This window comes from Durio zibethinus, chromosome 21 (genome assembly GCF_047325235.1).
Source record: "Durio zibethinus cultivar Kanyao isolate XHJ-2024 chromosome 21, ASM4732523v1, whole genome shotgun sequence".
Taxonomy (NCBI): domain Eukaryota; kingdom Viridiplantae; phylum Streptophyta; class Magnoliopsida; order Malvales; family Malvaceae; genus Durio; species Durio zibethinus.
In genome coordinates, this window is record NC_143182.1 from 20,133,528 (window position 1) to 20,153,779 (window position 20,252).

Below are 20,252 nucleotides of genomic sequence, written 5' to 3' on the forward strand. Positions count from 1 at the left end.
TTCCTGCATTCTTTTGAAAAGAAATCCAAGATGATAGAGGGTTAAAAAAAAACTTGAAAAGATGATTTGGATGAATATGGTGATGGATTGGTCAACAAATGAAGAGAGAACAAGAATCTGGAAAAGAAAATGATTAAGAAATTAATATAGTAATGGATTGATTGACATAACTTATAAATTGTGATCAAATAATGAGAATCAGTGGACAAAATTTATTTTGGAATGGCTAATGCTGAAAAGCTTATGAATGATGATCAAATGATGAACATAATGTGGATCAATTGATAGAATTTATTCTGAGATTACTAATGCGGAAAAGCCTATAATTAAATGATATGGGGCAATGGACGAAATTTGTTTTGAAATTCCTAGTACTGAAAGGCCTGTGAATTGCGATCAAGTATCAATTGACAGAACTTGTTCTAAATGGTTAGTGCTAAGAAGTTGGAAAAAAAGATGAGAGATAGTGGAGTCTTGAGAATCATATTACCACAATTAATTAGAATTTCATGACATGAAAATTCGCATTACATGCATTACACTTGCATTATTGTTTGGAGAATCTTTGAAACTTTGGTTTGGCTATGCACTTGCATTATGCAATAAACATTTGAATCATAATTGAGAATATGGCATTTTTAGTATTGTGCGGATCTAGATTGTTGTATTTACATCATTAAGAAAGCATTTGCATAATTGATCATGACATTCATTACATACAAAATTTTGACTTTGGTAAAAGTTTAAAAGTCATCTAAAAAAGAATTTTGAATATTCTGATGGAGTCTTTTGAGACAAGATTAGGAATCTTCAAATGAGAAAATGTGAAATTTTGAGTCTTAAATAAGAATCTTTGAGTCTTAAATGAGAATATTTAAGTTTCAAATAAGAGTCTTCAAGATGTAAGACCCTGAACTCGAATGAGAAGCTTTGAACTTTTGGATGTGAATCTCCAAGATTCGAATGAAAAGCTTCAAACTTTGAGGTGTGAAACCCCAAATTTGTCAAATGTGAACCTTTAAACTTGAATGAGAAACTTTGAACTTTTGGATATAAATCTCCAAAATTTTAATGAGAATCTTTAAATGTTGGATGCGAGTCTTACAATTTGCAAATGCGAATCTTGAGATCTCACAAATTTGAATTCTTATGAAACTAAAATTTTGAGAGTCAAATTTTAGTGAATTCTTGTGAAGCTGAAAGGTTTTTGCAAATCTGAACCTTTAAATTTCAAACTCAAATTGTGAATCTTTGAGTTTTCATTATAAATTTCATCAAATCTAATCTACTATTTGTTGAGACATGATTGTTGAAGAGCATTTTATTTTTCAAAAGTTATGATGCCTCTATTTAGAGGAACATTTTATTTTTTAAAAGTTGTGGTGCCTCTATTTAGAGGAGCAGAGCATTTTATTTTTCAAAGTTGTGATGTCTCTATTTAGATGAGCACTTTATTTTTCAAAGTTGTGGTGCCTCTGTTTAAAAGAGCATTTTATTTTTCAAAAGTTGTTGTGCCTCTATTCAAAGGAGTATTTATTTTTCTCAAAATCATTGAGCCTTTATTTAGATGAGCTTTGTTTACTTTTTCAAAGTCGTGGAGCTTTTGTTTAGAGGAATTTTATGTTGTTTAAAGAGTCTAAGTAAAAAAAAATATATATTTGCCTTGAGTTGATTGGATTGGAGTTCTTAGATTCAGAACCTTATAAATATATGCCCATACAAATCTCACAAACACACAAAAAAATTAAAAAGAGAGGCAAAAATAAGAGAAAACAATCAAGAAAATTTTTTAACGATTTTTTGGTGTTTTAAAATTTTGTTTTTGGAAAAAATCTAAAAAATTCCCAGATTCTGATGATTTTTTCCAATCTTTATATCAAGCCGAGCCAAGTGAAGCCATTTTTTAAGCCATTCCAGCTTTTTTTCCTAAAGTTGAGCTGTGCTGTAGCCATTACAGTTGAGCTACCTCCTGTTTTGGGTTTTTTTTTTTTTACTTTATTTATTTATTTTTTTGAGATTTTTGACTGATTAAATTTTAGAAAAATAAAAATAAAAAAGGTAAAAAATAAGTTTTGGGAATAAATATTAATTATCCAATGATGAAATTTATACAAATTTCAAATGATAAATTTCTATAAAATTCTTAGATGAGAAATTTTGTCTAAATTTATCTCAAATGGTGGAATAATTTAGATAAAGTTTTAATAACAATAATTAATATTTATTTTCAAAACAGAAAAAAAAGAAAAATAAAAAATAAAAAAATATTGATAAAAATTTTGAAATTAAGTACAAATTACCTAATGATGAGATTCTTAGAAATTTCAAATGATAAATTTTTAAAAAATCTCTAGATGAGAAATTTTCTCTAAATTTGTCTCAAATGGTGAAATAATTTAGATGAAATTTGAATAAAAGTAATTCTATTATTTTCCAAATTTAGTTGAAAATATTTGATAATTATCCAATGATGAGATTTTTATAAATTTTAAATATTAGATTCCTAAGAAATCTCTAAGTAAGAAATTTCTTTAAATTTATCCAAAATGGTGAAAGAATTTAAATGAAATTTTAATAAAAAATAATTATCATATTATTTTCCTTTCGAAGACAAAAAAATAAATAAAGAGAAAATATTTCTAAATTGACCAAAATGATGGAAAATTTAGAAATCCAACAAAAAAGAAGAGAATTTTTAAATAGGCCCAAATGGTGGAAAATTTAAAAATTTCAAAAAAGAGAAAAAATTTCTAGTTTGATCAAAATAGTGGAATAATTAGATATATTTTCGTAAAAAAAATAATAAATAAAAATTTTTTGATGACTGAGCCTCTTCAAGGAAACGAATGGGATCCTTGAATACTCTTGATGAGAGAAAATATTTTTAAGAATTCTACCAGATTGATGGAAGAATCTTATGAATTATTTTTAATATTTTAACATAAAACTTAAAACCATTAGAACCGAGACTTTACGATAAATTTAAAATAAAATGGTACCATTCTTTGGATGGACATGTAGGGGTGCTATAACCTTCTCTATATGTAACCGAACTCCCAAACCCTATTTTGGTTTGTAGATCCAAACCTATTCTTTTAGAGACCCTTAGTCAAGTGTAGGAGCTCCTTAAAAGGATAGATTTATTAGGTGACCAATCACACTTAGATAAAAAAGATTGGTGGCGACTCCATTTGTTAAGTTTAACTATAAATTTATAGATATATATGTTGTGACATATAATAGTAACCCTTCAAAGATTATTGTTTAGTTTACCTCATTTTCCAGATAAGCACTCTTTGAAACTCAAGCTTTGTACTACAATTTTTTATTTATATTACCATTAGGTAGCTTTCAATTCTTTGACAATTCTCGCATTATGTTTCACACCATTATGTTTAGAGTATAACTAGCTCTTAACATTTTATTTAATTATTAACCTTAATTAGATAAATAGAAACTAGATTACTTTGTTTAGATTTTTGCGTAAGTTATAATATTACTTTTTAACCATTAATCTTTTATTCTTGTATGATAGCTTATAGATTTTGTTTTAGCTACCTTCTGATTCTTTTGTATTATGAACTTTAATTAGTATAATTTGATGTCTAACCTTATAAACTATTTTATTTACTACATTTTAATCATGCTTTTATTATACATGATTTAATTATTTTAACAAAATGAATTGTCCTGCAACATAGCATGAGCAATTCCCTAGTTATTATAAATACAACAAATCAAAGAAATTTGAATAATAATTTTAGCATTTTTTAGCTTTAATATATTATTTTAATCTAAAAAAAAATTCACTATTTATGAAATCAAGATTTTAAATGTTAAATAATGTTAATATATACATAAAAATAATTCTCAAATATTTATTACTAAAAGTATTATTTGATAAAAAATAATTTTTCTAATTTTCAACTTATTAACAAAAGTATTATTTGATATAGATAGTTTTAATAATTTTTAATAATTTATTAATTTAAAAATATAAAATATACATTATAAATTTTATTATATACAAGTTTTAATGTAATTTTTTAATGGTAATATTCTCTTCTCACTCCTCATTGCTATCATTATATTTGCATTCAAATACATATCTTTTTATTGATTTTAATCTCATTATTATTATATCCAATATCACTACTGTAGTAATTAATTTACCAAAATTAATCTCACCACTCATTCAAATGAATCTTAAGTTGGGTATATTTATTTTCAATTGTTAAGTGATTTATTTACTTCATCATAAAATTAATTAAATAATTACCTTAAGTAATGTCATTAATTCGCATAGCAATAAATGATTGATGATTTAAGAATTTCTAATTATTTAATTAAAAATTTTCCATGAATAATTTGCAATGAGGTAAAATGTTGAGAAAAGATAAAAAAATTTCAAACAAAAATTTAACAATTATTTAAGTTTATGATATTTTATTACAATAAATCAAATTTTAAATTTTTATTTCAAATCAATTGAACTTTAAAAAATTTATGTTTTCTCAGTTAAATTCTTAAACATTTATTTACACTTCAATTGAGCTTTTGATTGAACAAAAATTGATGCTAACAATCAATAAATTTTGTCTGATAAAGACATAAGTGATGAATATAAATGTTTGAACATTTAATTAATTATAATAAAACAATAAAAATTTAGGTGATCACTTGTTTGAAGGTTTTTTTTTTTTTTTTTATTCTTTTAGCTAAAATTTTCTTTTAGTACACCAATCTCTCTCGTTCTTGTTTTCCTATCCATCTCTCTCTCTTATCCTTGATTGGTCACCACTTTTTTTACTCAGATGATAATGATTTGAATTTGATTAGATTTGATTAAATTTTTTTAAATAATATAAAATATTATAAATTTTTAAAATCTGATTCAAATTTGAATCGATTTTTTTTAACCAATCTTATTTGAACAAAATTCTATTACTTCGGTTTGATTCATTTGTTTTTAAAATTTATTTATTTTTATTTTTTATATATTATTTTAATAAGATTTTAAATATATTAAAATAAATTTATATATAAAATAATTATTTTTATTTTATAAAAATTTAAAAAATATATAATTTGATGAAATTTTTAAAATTTTTTTATATATTTTTTTAAAATTTAATTTAAATTTAATATATATATATATATATTTAATATTTGATTTTAATTCGAAATGAATAAAAAAAGTCGATTTTAACGAAATACTATAATTTCATTGGACTTTTGGTTTTCCCCCCTTTTTTTTTTTCACTCGGCTCGCCATGGTTTCTTTTCATTTTTGGATAAATTCTGGTTATGGCTTCAAGTTTTTCTCTCATTACTAAAATCTCACACCCTTTCATTCTTCTCTTCCACAAATATCACACCGTTGTGTTTTGCAACGATACAATCAATCAAAGTTTCCCGCCACCCCAATCAAATTTCTCAAGCCCTTCTCTTGAAATGATAATCCAACCATTTTTCACACCTTCAATTTCTGATTCCTTCGCTAATTTAATCGACAATTCAACCAAGATAACCAACTTAACCTAAATTCGTGCTAAGTTACTACTCATTGGTATCCATCAAAACTGCTTTCTAACCACAAAACTTATAAATTCATCTGTAAATATTGGAGAAATCAGCTATGCATGTAAATGGTTTGATGAATTTCCTGATCCAAGATTTTTTTAATGAAATGCAATTATTAGAGTTTATTCTAAGTTTAATATGTTTGCCGATGATATTGAAATGTATTCAATAATGCATGTTTATGGGCTAGTCCTGATGTTATACTCTCCTTCGTATTCTTAAAGCTTGTGGTGGGTTACCGGGTTTTGAAATGGGGCAACGCGTTCATGGGCAGATGTTTAGGCTTTGGTTTGAAAAGGATGTATTTGTGCAAAATGGGGTCGTTGTGCGAAGGTTGTTTTTGATGGGTTAGAGTTTTGCAATGTTGTTTCTTGGATTTCCATGATTTCAGCTATGCTCAGAATGGACAGCCTATAGAGGCTTTGGGGGTTTTTGATGAAATGCGGGAAATGTGTGTAATGCCAGATTGGGTTGCTCTTGTTAGTGTTATTAGGACGAATATGGATGTAGAGGAGTTGGAATTTGGGAAATCTATTCATGGTTGTGTGATTAAGATGGGGCTTGCATTAGAGCCTAACTTGCTGATTCCATATACGGCTATGTATGCCTAATGTGGGCAAGTGATGGTTACCAGATCCTTTTTTAATCAAATGAAGGTTCCTAATTTGATTTTGTATAATACCATGATCTCCGGTTATGTGAAGAATGGTTAGGCTGAGGAAGCTGTAGAGCTTTTTCATGAGATGATTTCCAACAAAATCGGAACAGATTCAGTAACAACCAGGTCTGCCATTGTAACTTGTGTGCAAGTTCGTTCTGTTGAGTTAGCTAGATGGATGGACAATTATATCAGTAAAGTGTGCATAGAGATGGTATTTTTGTCAACTCAGCTCTTATTGATATGTTTGCAAGATGTGGAAATGTTGATATGTCCCTTATGGTCTTTGACAGATCCCTTCATGAAGATGTTGTCTTGTGGAGTGCCACGATTGTGGGATATGGATTGCTTGGAGGAAGGAAAGAAGCATTAGACCTTTAGCAAGTGTTGAAGAAAACTGGTGTCTGCCCTAATGATGTCACTTTACTTGGACTTCTCACAGCTCGCAGCCATACATGTCTTGTAGGGGCTGGATGGAAACTTTTCCACTGCATGAAAAACTATGGAATTGAGCCCTGCCTCCCGCATTATGCTTGTGTGGTTGATCTTCTTGGATGTGGTGGTTATCTAAATCAAGCTTATGATTTTAGTATGAACATGTTAATAGAACCAGATGTATCAGTGCGGGGTGCACTTCTAAGTGCTAGCAAGATTCATCACCATGTGACACTTGGAGAATATGCTGCAGAATGGCTTTTTTCGAATCTTATAATACGGGGCATTATGTGCAGCTCTCCAATCTCTATGCTTCTGCCTGAATGTGGGAGAAGGGACCAAGAAAGGACCTGGGATATAGCTTGATTGAGATTAATGGGAAACTTCAAGCATTTCGTGCAGGAGACAAGTTATATCCATGATCTAAGGAGATTTATGAGGAACTTGAATAATTGGAGAGGATGTTGAAGCAAGCTGGATTTATTCTGTATATAGATACTTCCTAGGATGGTTTGAATTATGAATAGATGGAGGAAACCCTTTGTAATCACCGTGAAAGGTCTGCAATTGCCTTTGGGCTAATGGTTACTGCACCATGAACTACACTTAGGATAACAAGAATCTGTGGGCTTGTATTAATTGTCATTCAGCCTCCAAGCTTATCTCAAAGCTTGCTAACAGGGAGATAGTTGTGAGGTATGCAAACCACTTTCATCATTTTAAGGATAGAGTTTGTTCTTGTGGAGATTATTGGCCAGAAGCATGAGTGGTTTACAGTTAGCAGGAGCGTTCTGGTCCTTTCAGCTCACCTATATGGGGCGGATTATATTTGTTTCATGAAATTTAGCTTGTACCAGATATGAAATTGAGAAAAATCAGGTTACTTGCACAAGTTCTTTTTGGTCTAATGACTGTGATTCACAATGAAGGGTGGTCCTCCTCTTAGTTGAATTTTCCTTTGAGCACCTTCTAGAAGATTTTGATAGGCTAATAATATTCCTATCAAGATTTGATTTGAAAGGAGAGTTCAGTCCATTTCTACCGCATCATATGCCAGATTTCTTTTTTAAATGACTGGAAAGACGGATGCCTTTGCATGTTGCAACTTGCAGGCAAGTAATAATATAATTAGAATGTCAACTAGTTTGTTTAACTTGAATCTGAGGTGGGTTTATTGGATTGAACTATTGTCTATAATCTTTGGATAGGAAAATGACATTCATAGTTAATAGTGCTGAAAAAGTTTGAAATTCATATTGACTCAGATAAAATGTACTTGTGAATTTAAGAGAACTAACACCAATAACTTTACATTGTTAGTGAAGGAGGAATATGTCCTTGTTATGCATAGACATTGATAATTAATTCAATTAGCGGAGCTAATAATTGATTATTGTTGCAGACCTTACTGATAAAAATTTGCAATATGAAGCTTCTTTGGCCAAGATTAAAACAAGACAAGAACAAAATGCCTCCAAGTAGGATATCAACGTAATGACATAGCTCAAGCTAGAAACCTAGAACAAATTTGATTTCATGACTGCATGTCATATATCTTTAGCCATAGAAAGATTATAGTGTATCACATTATTGTACAAACAAAATAGTCATAATTTCTCTGGAAAGGATATGCTTGTCTTTGCCTTTGTACAACTTGTTGAATTGAAAATCTCAACCAGTTGTTCCTGGTCATTATTCTTCAGCAGTTGAAAACCCTACAAGAACTTTTGGGTGGCTATGGATTCCAATGCCACAGATAGGCATATATATGGTGGTTTACTGTCTTGTTGGTAGACTTGTGATATTATCTATGTAGGCTAAAAAGGCTCCTGAACTTTATTACTTTATTTAGTTTAGCCCCTGTACTTTTATTACACCAAAATAAGTCCTTAAACTTTAATTTGTATCCAAATAAGACTTTATCCTTGAATTTGTACCTAAATAAATCCTTAACATAAATCAATGTTTTATTCAAAATAATGACATACTTGGATACAAATCAAAGAATAAGGGCTTATTTGGGTACAATAAAAGTATATGGGCTTATCTAAATAAAGTGGTAAGGTTCTAGGGCTCTTTTAGTATTTAGCCGTGTATTTAATATCTACCAAAGGTTGAAATTCCCTTGGAAAGAAAAGATATGGTTCATTCCCTTGACCTTTGAAGTAGAGAATTAGTGCATCCTAATAATTCTTTATTCCCCAAAAAGTTCAGGCTAAAGTTCTAGATGCCAAATATATGCTAATATCCTGCATTATAGTTTTGGTTAATTAACAAACTAGATTAAGTTGGCAGTGAGAAATAGCCATGTGACTAAGACCGTATAATATTTTAAAAGATTGCATATCAAACCTGAAAGATGGAAAGAAATAGAAGGAAAAGATGGGATTTTGGATTCAATCAACTTCCTGAAGCAAGTAGAGGTGGTTGTCCTTATAAATGCCTGATGCGGGCTCTTGTTTTGGTATGTCTTAGTAAGAGGGAGCTGATGAAGTAACTCTTCTTAAGAATGGAGAACTCTTTAACTTCCCTCAAAGGCTTCCAATATTCAAGCCATTTTCAACTTTAGATGCGGGAATACTGGAAGTCTGCGAGGGGAGTTGAAGACGGTCTCTGACTTCATGATGCTTCTGTTCTGCGAAGTGATTACTGGAAAAATGCTTTTGCCTCTTTCTTAATAGAACTGCAAGGACAAGAATCTCTAAACATGTGCTTATCTCTCAATCTCGACTAATTTTCTCGAACTCTTGTTTCTGAAATGTGAATATATGCATAACCTGTCTGAGGATATTTTCTATTCACGAACAAGAAACCCAATGAGGCATGCATTGCTATTTGTTGTAACTTTTTTTTTATTGTATTTTTATACATCTAACAACATATTTTAGAAACTTCGAATCTAGGTGCCCTTTTGATATATATTTATTGAGCTGTGAATGATAAATTTAGTTTATCTTCTCAGTGAGGGGTAAAAATTAAGTTTTCAGATAATGTGACAAGTGTGTTTATCAGAACAAAACTTTTGAGATAGCAATGGATCACAGCAGGCTGAGTGGATCTAGCAATGCTATATCTTTGATGGCCTGGCAAAGTGAAAAGAGAAATTGTTTTCTAGTTTATGATTTTTGTCTTAATATTATTTTATTGCAATTACATTTTCTGCTGCTATGAGTCTATGACTCTATGACATACTTTTTTACCTTGTGGAAGACAAATTATTTATATTGTTTATATAGGGTCTTGCTAGACTCAACAACATGAGATGGATGGTGGGGAATAGTAATCAAAAGTTTGCACAAACTAGGTTTAGTCGCACTCTTTATCTTCAGTTTGGATTGTGAGTAGTCTATTAAGATCTTGGAACTGATTTTTTTTTATCAACAAGAACTTTACGTGTTAAAAAGTTTTCCAATGTAAAATAGTGTCTTCAAGAAGCAAATTTACTTTATATGGCCTTAGAAACCAACTTTTTATTGAGATTAATATCAATGTTTAAAGATTTTATCTATGTTAGTCTTCAAATTATGTGATAGAATGGTAATTCTTACGAAAGAGCAAATTTAAAATCTGGTGTTCTCAGACATAGACATCTGGTTGATTGCAGTTCTGAACTCAAGTCCTCATCTGCCAATCGGGTTTTCTTTTTTCAAGAATTATTTCTTTTATTGCAGTGAAAGTCATTTCAATCCTTACCCATAACAATCAATCCTCGATATATAATTATACATTTGACAAAGGATTCTCTTCATTTTCACTGTCTATTTGTTGTCTATTCTAGCAGCAGTGTCTTGTGGCTGGCAATGGTTTCAAGAAACCACTGGTGCTTCTACCTTGTAGATTTCTTTTATAATGAGATATCTATTCTCAATCTTCAGTTGTTAAACAGTATATGATTGTAGTTTGCTGCAGACAAGATTGTGCTTGTGCATCAACCATGGGATGATTATGTTAAGTTGATTACTGCTGATAATAACAAAGTCTGCCTGCTACAAGGGTTTCTTGGTGCTTTAGTAGCATGTCCTCTATAGGCTGCACATCCTCACGATTTCTCCCGTCTCTCTTGTAATGGTAGCATGCAGATGATGGGCTGATGCATGCTTTGAAGAATTTGAAGGAAAATTTTATCTTGGACACCTCCAAAATTGTTTGCTGGAATTAATTTTCATCAATAAAATTGGTAAATTTGTCGGTAATTATATATATATATATATATATTATATTATAAGTGGACACTTTAAAAAAAAAAAAACATATATGCATGCTTCGACTGTTAAACACAAAATTCTTATATTTATTTGTGCATAAAATTAGTTTTTTGTTCAATTGAATGTAACTTAATGATTTTTTGTATGTGAAAAGAAAGCGTTCATCTAATGAATAGGTTTAAGTATATATGGTTAAATTTGCTTTTAGCATGGATTAATTGGAATCTATGTTGTTCCAACTCTTTATTTTTATCAAAATATTCACTCTCGATACATATATATATGGCTATTCGTAAGGAGGTTGGAACATCTAAATATATATATATATATATATATATAAAAGAAAGAAATTAAACATACTCATGTTGGATTCATACCTGTGTCATGAGCGTGGAATCCTACTTGTATCTAGCATTCATCCTCCAATCAAAGTAACTTAGATTGTAATATATTGCAGGTGAAAATATTACCAAAACAATTATTGTTTTTTTTTTTTTTTTTTCGTGTTTAAAGTTGTCAGGATGTTCCTAAACTAAAAATTCAAACACTAGAACGCACGATTATTGCAAAATAAAAAATTATTCATATAAACTTAACTGAAATTTCAGTAGATTTTTGTAATCCGAGTGGTATCCATTTTGAAAAGAAAAGCATCCATAATTGACGATACTAGAAAGGTATGAAATGTTTAAATCAAATTAGGTAAAGATCAATAAATTTAAGATAAAAAATTTTTTTATATATTTTTTGGTACAAAAAAGTGGAATATCACTTGTAGTCTTAAGGTTCTAGATCTTATTATATCTAACATATGCTCGTGCATTAACTTAACAACTCTTCATGGAAGGCCAGCTAAAAAATAATGATTATTAACTCACTAAAAGTCCAATTAGCAATATAATGAATACAAAAGTATGTCTCTCTAAAAATATGTTGCAGTTTGCAGTCCTAATTGTTTTAAAAGGATTTAATTGAACAAAAATTTTAATTCAGTTTACATCTAATAAATTTGAGATTGAAATTTTAATATTGCAATCACTCTTTCTATTTCTAAACTTCAGCTTACTTTGTAAAAATAATTAACCATTTTTCTGCGTACTTGGGAACCAATATCAAGAGAGTTAATAGTATTTATTTCTAGACAAATTCGATGTACTTGATTTTTAACTTTTCTAATATAACACATGATTTTGTTTTTAATCTTCAATTAGTACCTTGTGAATTGTGATTAAAGTTCTAATATCAAACGAAATTATATTGTTAATTTTACTCAGAAAAATTATCAAAATACAGTCAATTCAAAAGTTTACATAATTTTATTCAATGAAATTAACAATGCAATATCTATGGAAACAAAATCATGGAAGTATCCACAAGATGTTACTAAAAAAAAGAATCATATGATGCTATCCAATTAAAAAAGTTAAAACTGCAACATATTTTTTAAGATTCGAATACACAAAGTAGTAAAAAAAAAAACTTATAACTCAAGATTAACTGAGTATATATTATTGAAACTCAATATCATCAACTTGCTTAAGCTTATATCTTTTTAATATATATATATATATATATATATATATATATATGCATATGCTAGTAATCACCATTTTGTCAAATGAAATATAAATAGAACCTAAAATTTAATTTAATTAATTTCATGCAATCGTCTTAAGAGGTGACATCCAACATATCTGAGATTCAAATTATAATACTTACAACTCATTCTTCTATTCTCTTACTCTTAGATGCAGCCTTATTCATATATATATATATATATATATATATATATATAAAACAAGTGCAATATGATCAAAACTCGTCTCTTGATTGAGATCAAACAAACAAAAATATACTTTCAGAGTTTCAGCCTAAGAAGAATACAATGGTTTTGCTGGATTCTATGTGCTAGCTGAAAGGCCAGATAATATCTGCATGTGGAAAGAATATAGATGCATATTTTAGGCCTTTGCTCAACTTGTTCAATATGGTAAAAGTATACATGGAGGCAATTATTCTTCACTGCTTGATATCCCTATAAATTAAACTTTCTAGAAGATAAGGATCCAAGCAGGCCACTGTCAATGAATATTATGTGTAGTGGTTTCCTGTCCTTGCTGCTAGAATTGTGAAATAAACAATGTATTTAAGTAGCTATCAAAGGTTGAAATTCCCATGGAGGAAATAAAATATTGAACATTCTTTTTGATAAAATATTGTACATTCTCTTGACCTTTCAAGTATAGAATTGGCAATAACACAAATTAGTCCTTATTCTTTATTCTTAACATGTGGTTTCCATGCCTAATAATCCTTATATAAACCCCATATGGCACCCTTATTTTTGGTGTGGGATGTAGATTAATTGAATATCGGAGAAGTTTTTAACTATCCTCAAAGGCTTCCAATATTCCAAGATAACATCAGTTTTCAGGATGTAGGAATGCTGGGAACCTTTGGGGATAACTAAAGACTTACTCTGATAGAAGTAAAAGAAGTTGGCCCCTCTACAAATTAAAAGGTAAAAAACTTTTTATTTTCTCTAAAAATATTTGCATTTTAATATATTAATTTAGTTAATCCTATATACATGGTGTATAAGTTATACTATTTGAAACTTATATACTATTTCTTATACTAATCAAAAGAAGTTTATATAATTCCATTGAAAAATTTAAAGAAATTTATATAATTTTTTTTCATTAAAAACATTAAAGAAAACATGATGAAGAGGAAGAGTATAAAGATGGACAAGAAACAAGAACAAGAATAGGAAGCTGCAGAAGATAATGAAAAAACAAGAAGCATATATATGATGGGAGGAAGAAGATGACATTGATGATGATAACTAGGAACCTAATTTATTTTCATCTTTTGCATTCTATTCATGTCATCGCCCTGAGCCTTCATCGATTGATCCTCCATCCACTCAGCAACCATGGCTCGAGCTTCCACTTATTGACCATCCACCCACGGAGCGTCCATCCACCGAGTCTCCATCCATCAAGACTTACCCACAAAGCACCCACCCCGCTAGCACTCATATTCCGAGCACCAATCCTCCACTGAGACCTTCGATTCCATTGTAGCTGGCACCTCAAGAAAATGGATTAGAAGGTCTAATCAAAACTTATGCTAACAAATCTGTACGACAGGGTGCAGATTATTTGTCTACAAGACAAGTTTAGTGTTTATAATTGTTTACTTTATTGGTTAAGTTCATTGAATAACTAATATATTATAGATGACAGTTATTTTATTGGATCGTAAAAGCACGTTCTTGGAATCCACAATCATCTAAATAATAAAAAAGTTGATCAAAGATTACTATTGTGTTGGGTAGCCAACGTGGAGAAAAATTATAGATAATGTGAAGGAGAGCATGTGGGGAAAATTCTATGTATGAAGTGTGAAATAATATTGGTATATTTTTATTTGTTTTATTTATTTAAATAGTTGAAGATGTATGGTAATCTTGATAATTTTTTTTTTTTTTTGAAAAATAGTAGGGTGTTGAAGTTGCGATCGATTAACATGAACTAAGGCTCAAATTTGGGATGAGGTACCAAATGGTGACATTCGAGGTCCAACAAAGGTAGGGAAAATCGGTTAATAGAGACTAAACTATTATAAAGCACACAATGGTTTAACTTTCTTTGTTGTTCTTGCATACATGGTAAGAAGTATTATCATTTATACTAATTATCGTGTTTTGTTTTTGTGATTGTATGCAATCATAAGAGCTGGGCCGATCCGTTACATATAAAAAAATGTTTGATCGTATTTATAAACATTCAAGGGGATATGATGATTTTGTAGACCAAAAATTTAAATCGCTTAGTGTATGTGGATTTTATTATATTTATGCATCATTTCTGTGATAAAATTAAGGTTGTGTTTGGTTTGAAAAAATAAATTTTTAATTTCTTTTTATAAAAATAATTTTTGTTTTTTAAAAAATGCATTTAGTAAACGAAAACAAAACTTATTTTCAAAAATAAAAAATAAAAAATAAATAATTATGAAAATAATTATTATTAATGGCATCTAATTATAAATATATAATTATTAATTATTAATTAATAACTTCCAAAAGTATTCAAATATGGGACCAACTTCTTAACTTGCAAAATATAAATAAAAAAGTAACAAGCATTCTTTGTTTTTATAATTGAAAAAATATATTTCTTTATTTACATATTTGAGCTCATTTTTATTTTTATTTTATAAAAACTTATTTTCCTTTTTCATTATCAAACACATTTTCTTTCTTATTTTTTAAATGAAAATGAAAAATGCCTTCTTTTAAAACCAAACACTACCTAATATTTTCAATATTTCCTTACTTTTTATTCTTATTCAAAAAAATGTAAATTATACTTATAGGAAAATTATGCTTTTCATTGAATCAGAAGTGTGGTTATGACTCATCTAGTCTTCTCGAGTTCTATACATAGGCCTGGTGTCAAGAAATTGGAGGATTGCAAACTACTTGCAAAAAGATTATAATTTTTTTTATAAAAATATAGTCTATTTATAAAAATACTGCTATTTTCATAAAAGCGTAGTTTATATAAAAAAAGATTAATGAATACTCAATTGCGTGTACTTAGGTAATTACACTACCATATATAGTTTAATATGGTACTTTTTTATCTTGTAAATATTGGTTTATTTTTTAATTTTTATGATAATTTTTAATTTTTATTCTAATTTATTTTAAATATATTAACTAAAGTATAAAAAATACTTTTAAAAAATCTTGAAAAATGAGATTTTCAATTCCCATTTTTATAAAAAGTGAATTTAGTAGAATATTTAATATATAAATAGTAGAAATTACAACAAATTTTGATAGTGAATGGTCAAACTTATTATGGCACAAAAGAAATATAAGACTTAAATAAACAATCCAAAACTAATGAATTTTTTCATAGCAGATTTAATTTTCTTTCTTACTAATTCATTTAGGATACATTTAGATAGATGATAAGATTAATTTTAATGAAATTAAAATTAATGATGAAAAAAAAATTGATTATTATAACGGTAAGATTAAAATAAATAATAAAATATATATTTGGATATAAATACAAAAGTAAAATGAATTATAATGAGAAAAAAAAAACTATTAAGGACGTTGACTAAAAATTACATGTAATAGAAAATTTAAATTACTTAATATTTATAAAATTAATAAATAATTAAAAATTTATTAAATTATTTTTAAATCAAATATTAGTTTTATTAAAAATAATTAAAAAACATTTATTATATAAAAATAAAATTTATTTATTAATTAATTTATTATGTAATAAATTTTATTTTATATTAAATTTAAAAAATATTTTGTAATTTTAAAATAAAATAATCAAAATAAAAAAAAGTTAAAAGCAAAAGTTCTGAAATTAAAGAAGAAAAATGAAAAAAATAAAAAGTTGCGGTGGTTGGAACTGAGCCTTTACCTTTAGTGAAAAATCCATATAAATCGTACCTTACCACAATTCTATTTGGATTTAAAAGCTGTTGGAGGCACATCTTTTCATTATAACTGGAGTCATGCCGAGGCTGCGGTTTATTCCAAATGGACCCCTAATTTGAGTTACATAGAAAGTTACATGCGTTCTGTCTTGTACCTAATTCCATGTAGAATTTCATTATTTATCGAATATATAAATTGTTTATTTATTTAACATCTAAATAATATTTAAAAATTTGAAAAAATTATAGTTAAACAAATAAGTCTTTATCATTTATATATGTTAAATCAAATTTAAATATAGTTATTTATTTATTTAAAGTGTAAAAATGTTATATTTTGTTATATAAAAAAATAGCTTTATTTTGTAAAATAAAATAAATAACAAAAATCAAATTTTTTTTTAATTTTAGAAAATTATAAAAGATAATATGATCTGAAAATATGATTGATTGAGGTCAAATAGGAAAAAGTTTTTATTTTCTCTTTGAAATCCAACAATAATTTAAGGGGAGTCGGATTTCAAATTCTTTTTATTTTCTCTCTTTTTAATATTATTGAAAAACTTTTGGACACAAAGAAATATTTTTCAACCAAATTAAAGAATTAAATTAAAAAAATAAAATTTTGATTAAAAATCTTATTTTTCGCCAACCAAAAACGGCTAGATGTTTTCGGCTTTTTCAGACTTCTTCACTCATCTAGCTTTCCGCATTCAACTGCTCAATTGTCGACAATATAAAGGTCAAGCTTAAAAAAATTCAACACTGCATTACATTTATTGATCACAATAGGAAAAAGGATTGCATTCATTTAGGATTATTTTTTCATTTATAATTTACCTGTTAATCTATTTCGTTTGAAGTAAATTCTATTTTAAAGTGTAAAAGGAGAAAATTTTTATCCAATCACCAAGTGTCACATGTTTAGTAAATTTTTTTAATTAATTAATTAAAGAATTTTTAAGTGACAAATTGATTACCGCCATATGGATTAATGATATTTTTAATTTAATCATATAAATAATTAATTTTATGATTAATTAAATATGTTACTTATCAATTGAAGATAAAACATTTGGTTTGACCAATTAGATTTTTTCGATGAGTCATCAGTTTTATCTCTAATTAAATTATAGTTGTTTAGAGATAAAATTAAAGAGTTTGAGTTCTCTTAAAACTCTTACTCATCTAGAGGTTGGCAATATAAGTACAATGCCTCTTATAATCATAATTCACAATTCATAATTTTGAAGAGAAGAAGAAGATTTTAAAGATTCAAAGCCTCTCCAAAATCTCAAGAAGTAAGCTCTGAAGAATTGAAGAAATTTTGAAGAATTCGAAGAACAAAGCATTTGAGTTCCAAGAATTGTCAAGATATTACTCTTTGATCTTATTCCTTTTAAAGGAAGGAGATCAATTCCGTTTGTTAAAGATCAAGTCAACAAAACCCTTGAAGTAGTCAAGAAGAAGTCTATCTGACCTTTGAAGCATTCAAGAATAAATCTATCTGACCCTTGAAACAGATTTTTGCTAAAGAAAAAAATCAAAGAATTTTCTTTATAAAAAGAATTCTTAGAGATTATAATTTTTATAAGTTTGATAAAATAAATTTATTATTCATCTCAAATTTTCCATGTCATATTGTCGACATGAAATTTGTGTGTACAAATTTTTGGCATGCTCGGTGGGACAATCTCTATCTCTTATCTTTTTTTTTTTTTTTTTTCAGTGGGACAATTTCTATCTCTTTTTTTTTTTTCTTCAAAATTCAAGTGTTTAAGCTGCAATGGCTCCTAAAAAGAACTCAGCCAATAAGCTAGCTCTCAAGCTTGCTTGAGAAAATCCTACAGTTTTCCCTAGCTCATCACCAAACACTGATGTTGTTATCCATTCATATGATAGTAGAAGCAAGACAAAAACTTTTAAAGAAATTTATGCTCAAACTTTCCCAATGCTAAGTCAAAACCCATTCTATGACACTCCTTTTTGAGGATTAGAGGAATCTTTCATTCAGAAGCCTATTTCACGTCATGGATCAAGTGCAAGCAATAGCTTTACTTCATCATATTCTTTAAAAATAGATTCTAGAATAATGAATGTTATGACAACTGGCACCACATTATTGGAAGAACAAGTTGCAATTCTTTCAAAAATTATGGAAACTCTTACAATAAGCATTAGAGAAAAAGATAACTAAATTGTTACCATGATGGAAAAGATTAGTAATCTCACTGTAAAGTGACCAGCAATTTCAGAAAAAAATCATAATTCAATCTTTTAAAAGGATGGTGAGAATTCCAATGTGGAAGTTACCAAGAATTCTCAACAAAAGCTCAACAAAGCAAAAATCAAGTTGAGAGTGTCACACAACCTTCATACATATATGCTAAGCCATATCTTTAAAGGATTGATCGTTTGAAGATGCTTGAGAATTACCAACCTCCAAAGTTTCAACAATTTGATGGCAAAGGAAACCCACGCCAATATATTGCCCATTTTATGGAAACTTTTAATAATGCTGGCACTGCTGGTATTTTTTAATGAAGCAATTTGTTTGCTCTTTGAAAGGCAATGCTGTTGATTAGTATATCGACCTTGAGCCTGGCACAATTGATAGTCGAGAACAATTTGAGTGTGAATTTTTCAATCAATTTTATAGCACTAGTCGTATAGTCAGCATGATCGAGCTCAGAAGCATGAAAGATGAACCGGTGATTGATTACATTCATAGATGGAGAAATTTAAACCTTAATTACAAAGAGAGACTATCTGAATCCTTTGCTATCGACATATGATGCAAAGCATGAATTGGAGATTGTGCTATATTCTCTAAGGTATCAAGCCTAAGACCTTCGAAAAATTGGCTATCAACGCATATGATATGGAGTTAAGTATGGTAGCTGTTGAAAACTAAGGACCTTCTATGCAAGAGCTAAAAAAAGGCAAGACAAAGCAAGATACTCGTAAATAGGGCAAAACTTTTACTAATAAAGTAGAAAACAAATAGTCCATGATTGTAAAGGCAAAAGTAGAATCCTATTGAGGGAAAGACAAGAAAAGAAGTATCTTTTCCTCGATTCAGATGTTTCAAGCATACTAGATGAACTCTTAAAGTCCAAACTGATCTAGTTGTTGAAAATAAAGCAAGTTGAGGAAGCTAATAAAGTGAATAACATCAACTATTACAAGCATCACCATTTGATTAGTCATTCATTGGAGAAATGATTTGCTTTAAAAGATAAAATTATGCAACTTCACGATGATAGAAAAATTAAACTTGAAGAAGAAGTTGTGACATCAAACTTGGCATTAATATATACAACTTCTTAATCCAACTTTTTAGGCAAAACCATCAAATTTTGTTCTTTTAACCCCATCTTACTACTTATGAGTACAACTATCATATTTAGTTCATTTGAACCTATCATACTAGCTCCAAGCACATGCAATTGGTCTTCAAAAGAATGGGGACAATGCTTATCCTTAAATTAAAAATCAAGATAATGATGGTTAGACCTTAGTTACACATTGAAAAGGTTGAAAGAAAAATCTACAAAAGCTTGTTCGAGTGATGACAAAAACTAAAGTGGTCAAGCAAACAATTACGAAGCTAACACCAAAGGTGATCCAAACAAAAGCAATTCCATCTTAGCATGAAAACTTGAAACCAAAGAAGTCAAACAAGCCAATCACATTGAATAAATACACACCAATTCAATTCAGAAGAGACAATTTAGTTTTCATAACTTGTTCCCATGTTGGTGAAGAAGTGAAAAATGATGATAATAATATTAACAAGATAGCCTTTGAAGCTAGTTCTTGTTGTGTTACTAAGATCAATTTTATGATGAAGATTTGTTGTTAGGATCTATTCCTCACATTTGACCATA

At 28.4% G+C, this 20,252-nt stretch overlaps 1 pseudogene; it reads left to right on the forward strand.

The window, feature by feature from the left end:
• The first annotated feature begins 5,266 nt into the window (after positions 1–5,266).
• LOC111306581 (pentatricopeptide repeat-containing protein At3g12770 pseudogene) lies at positions 5,267–10,685 on the forward strand (annotated as a pseudogene).
• The last annotated feature ends 9,567 nt before the right edge of the window (positions 10,686–20,252 follow it).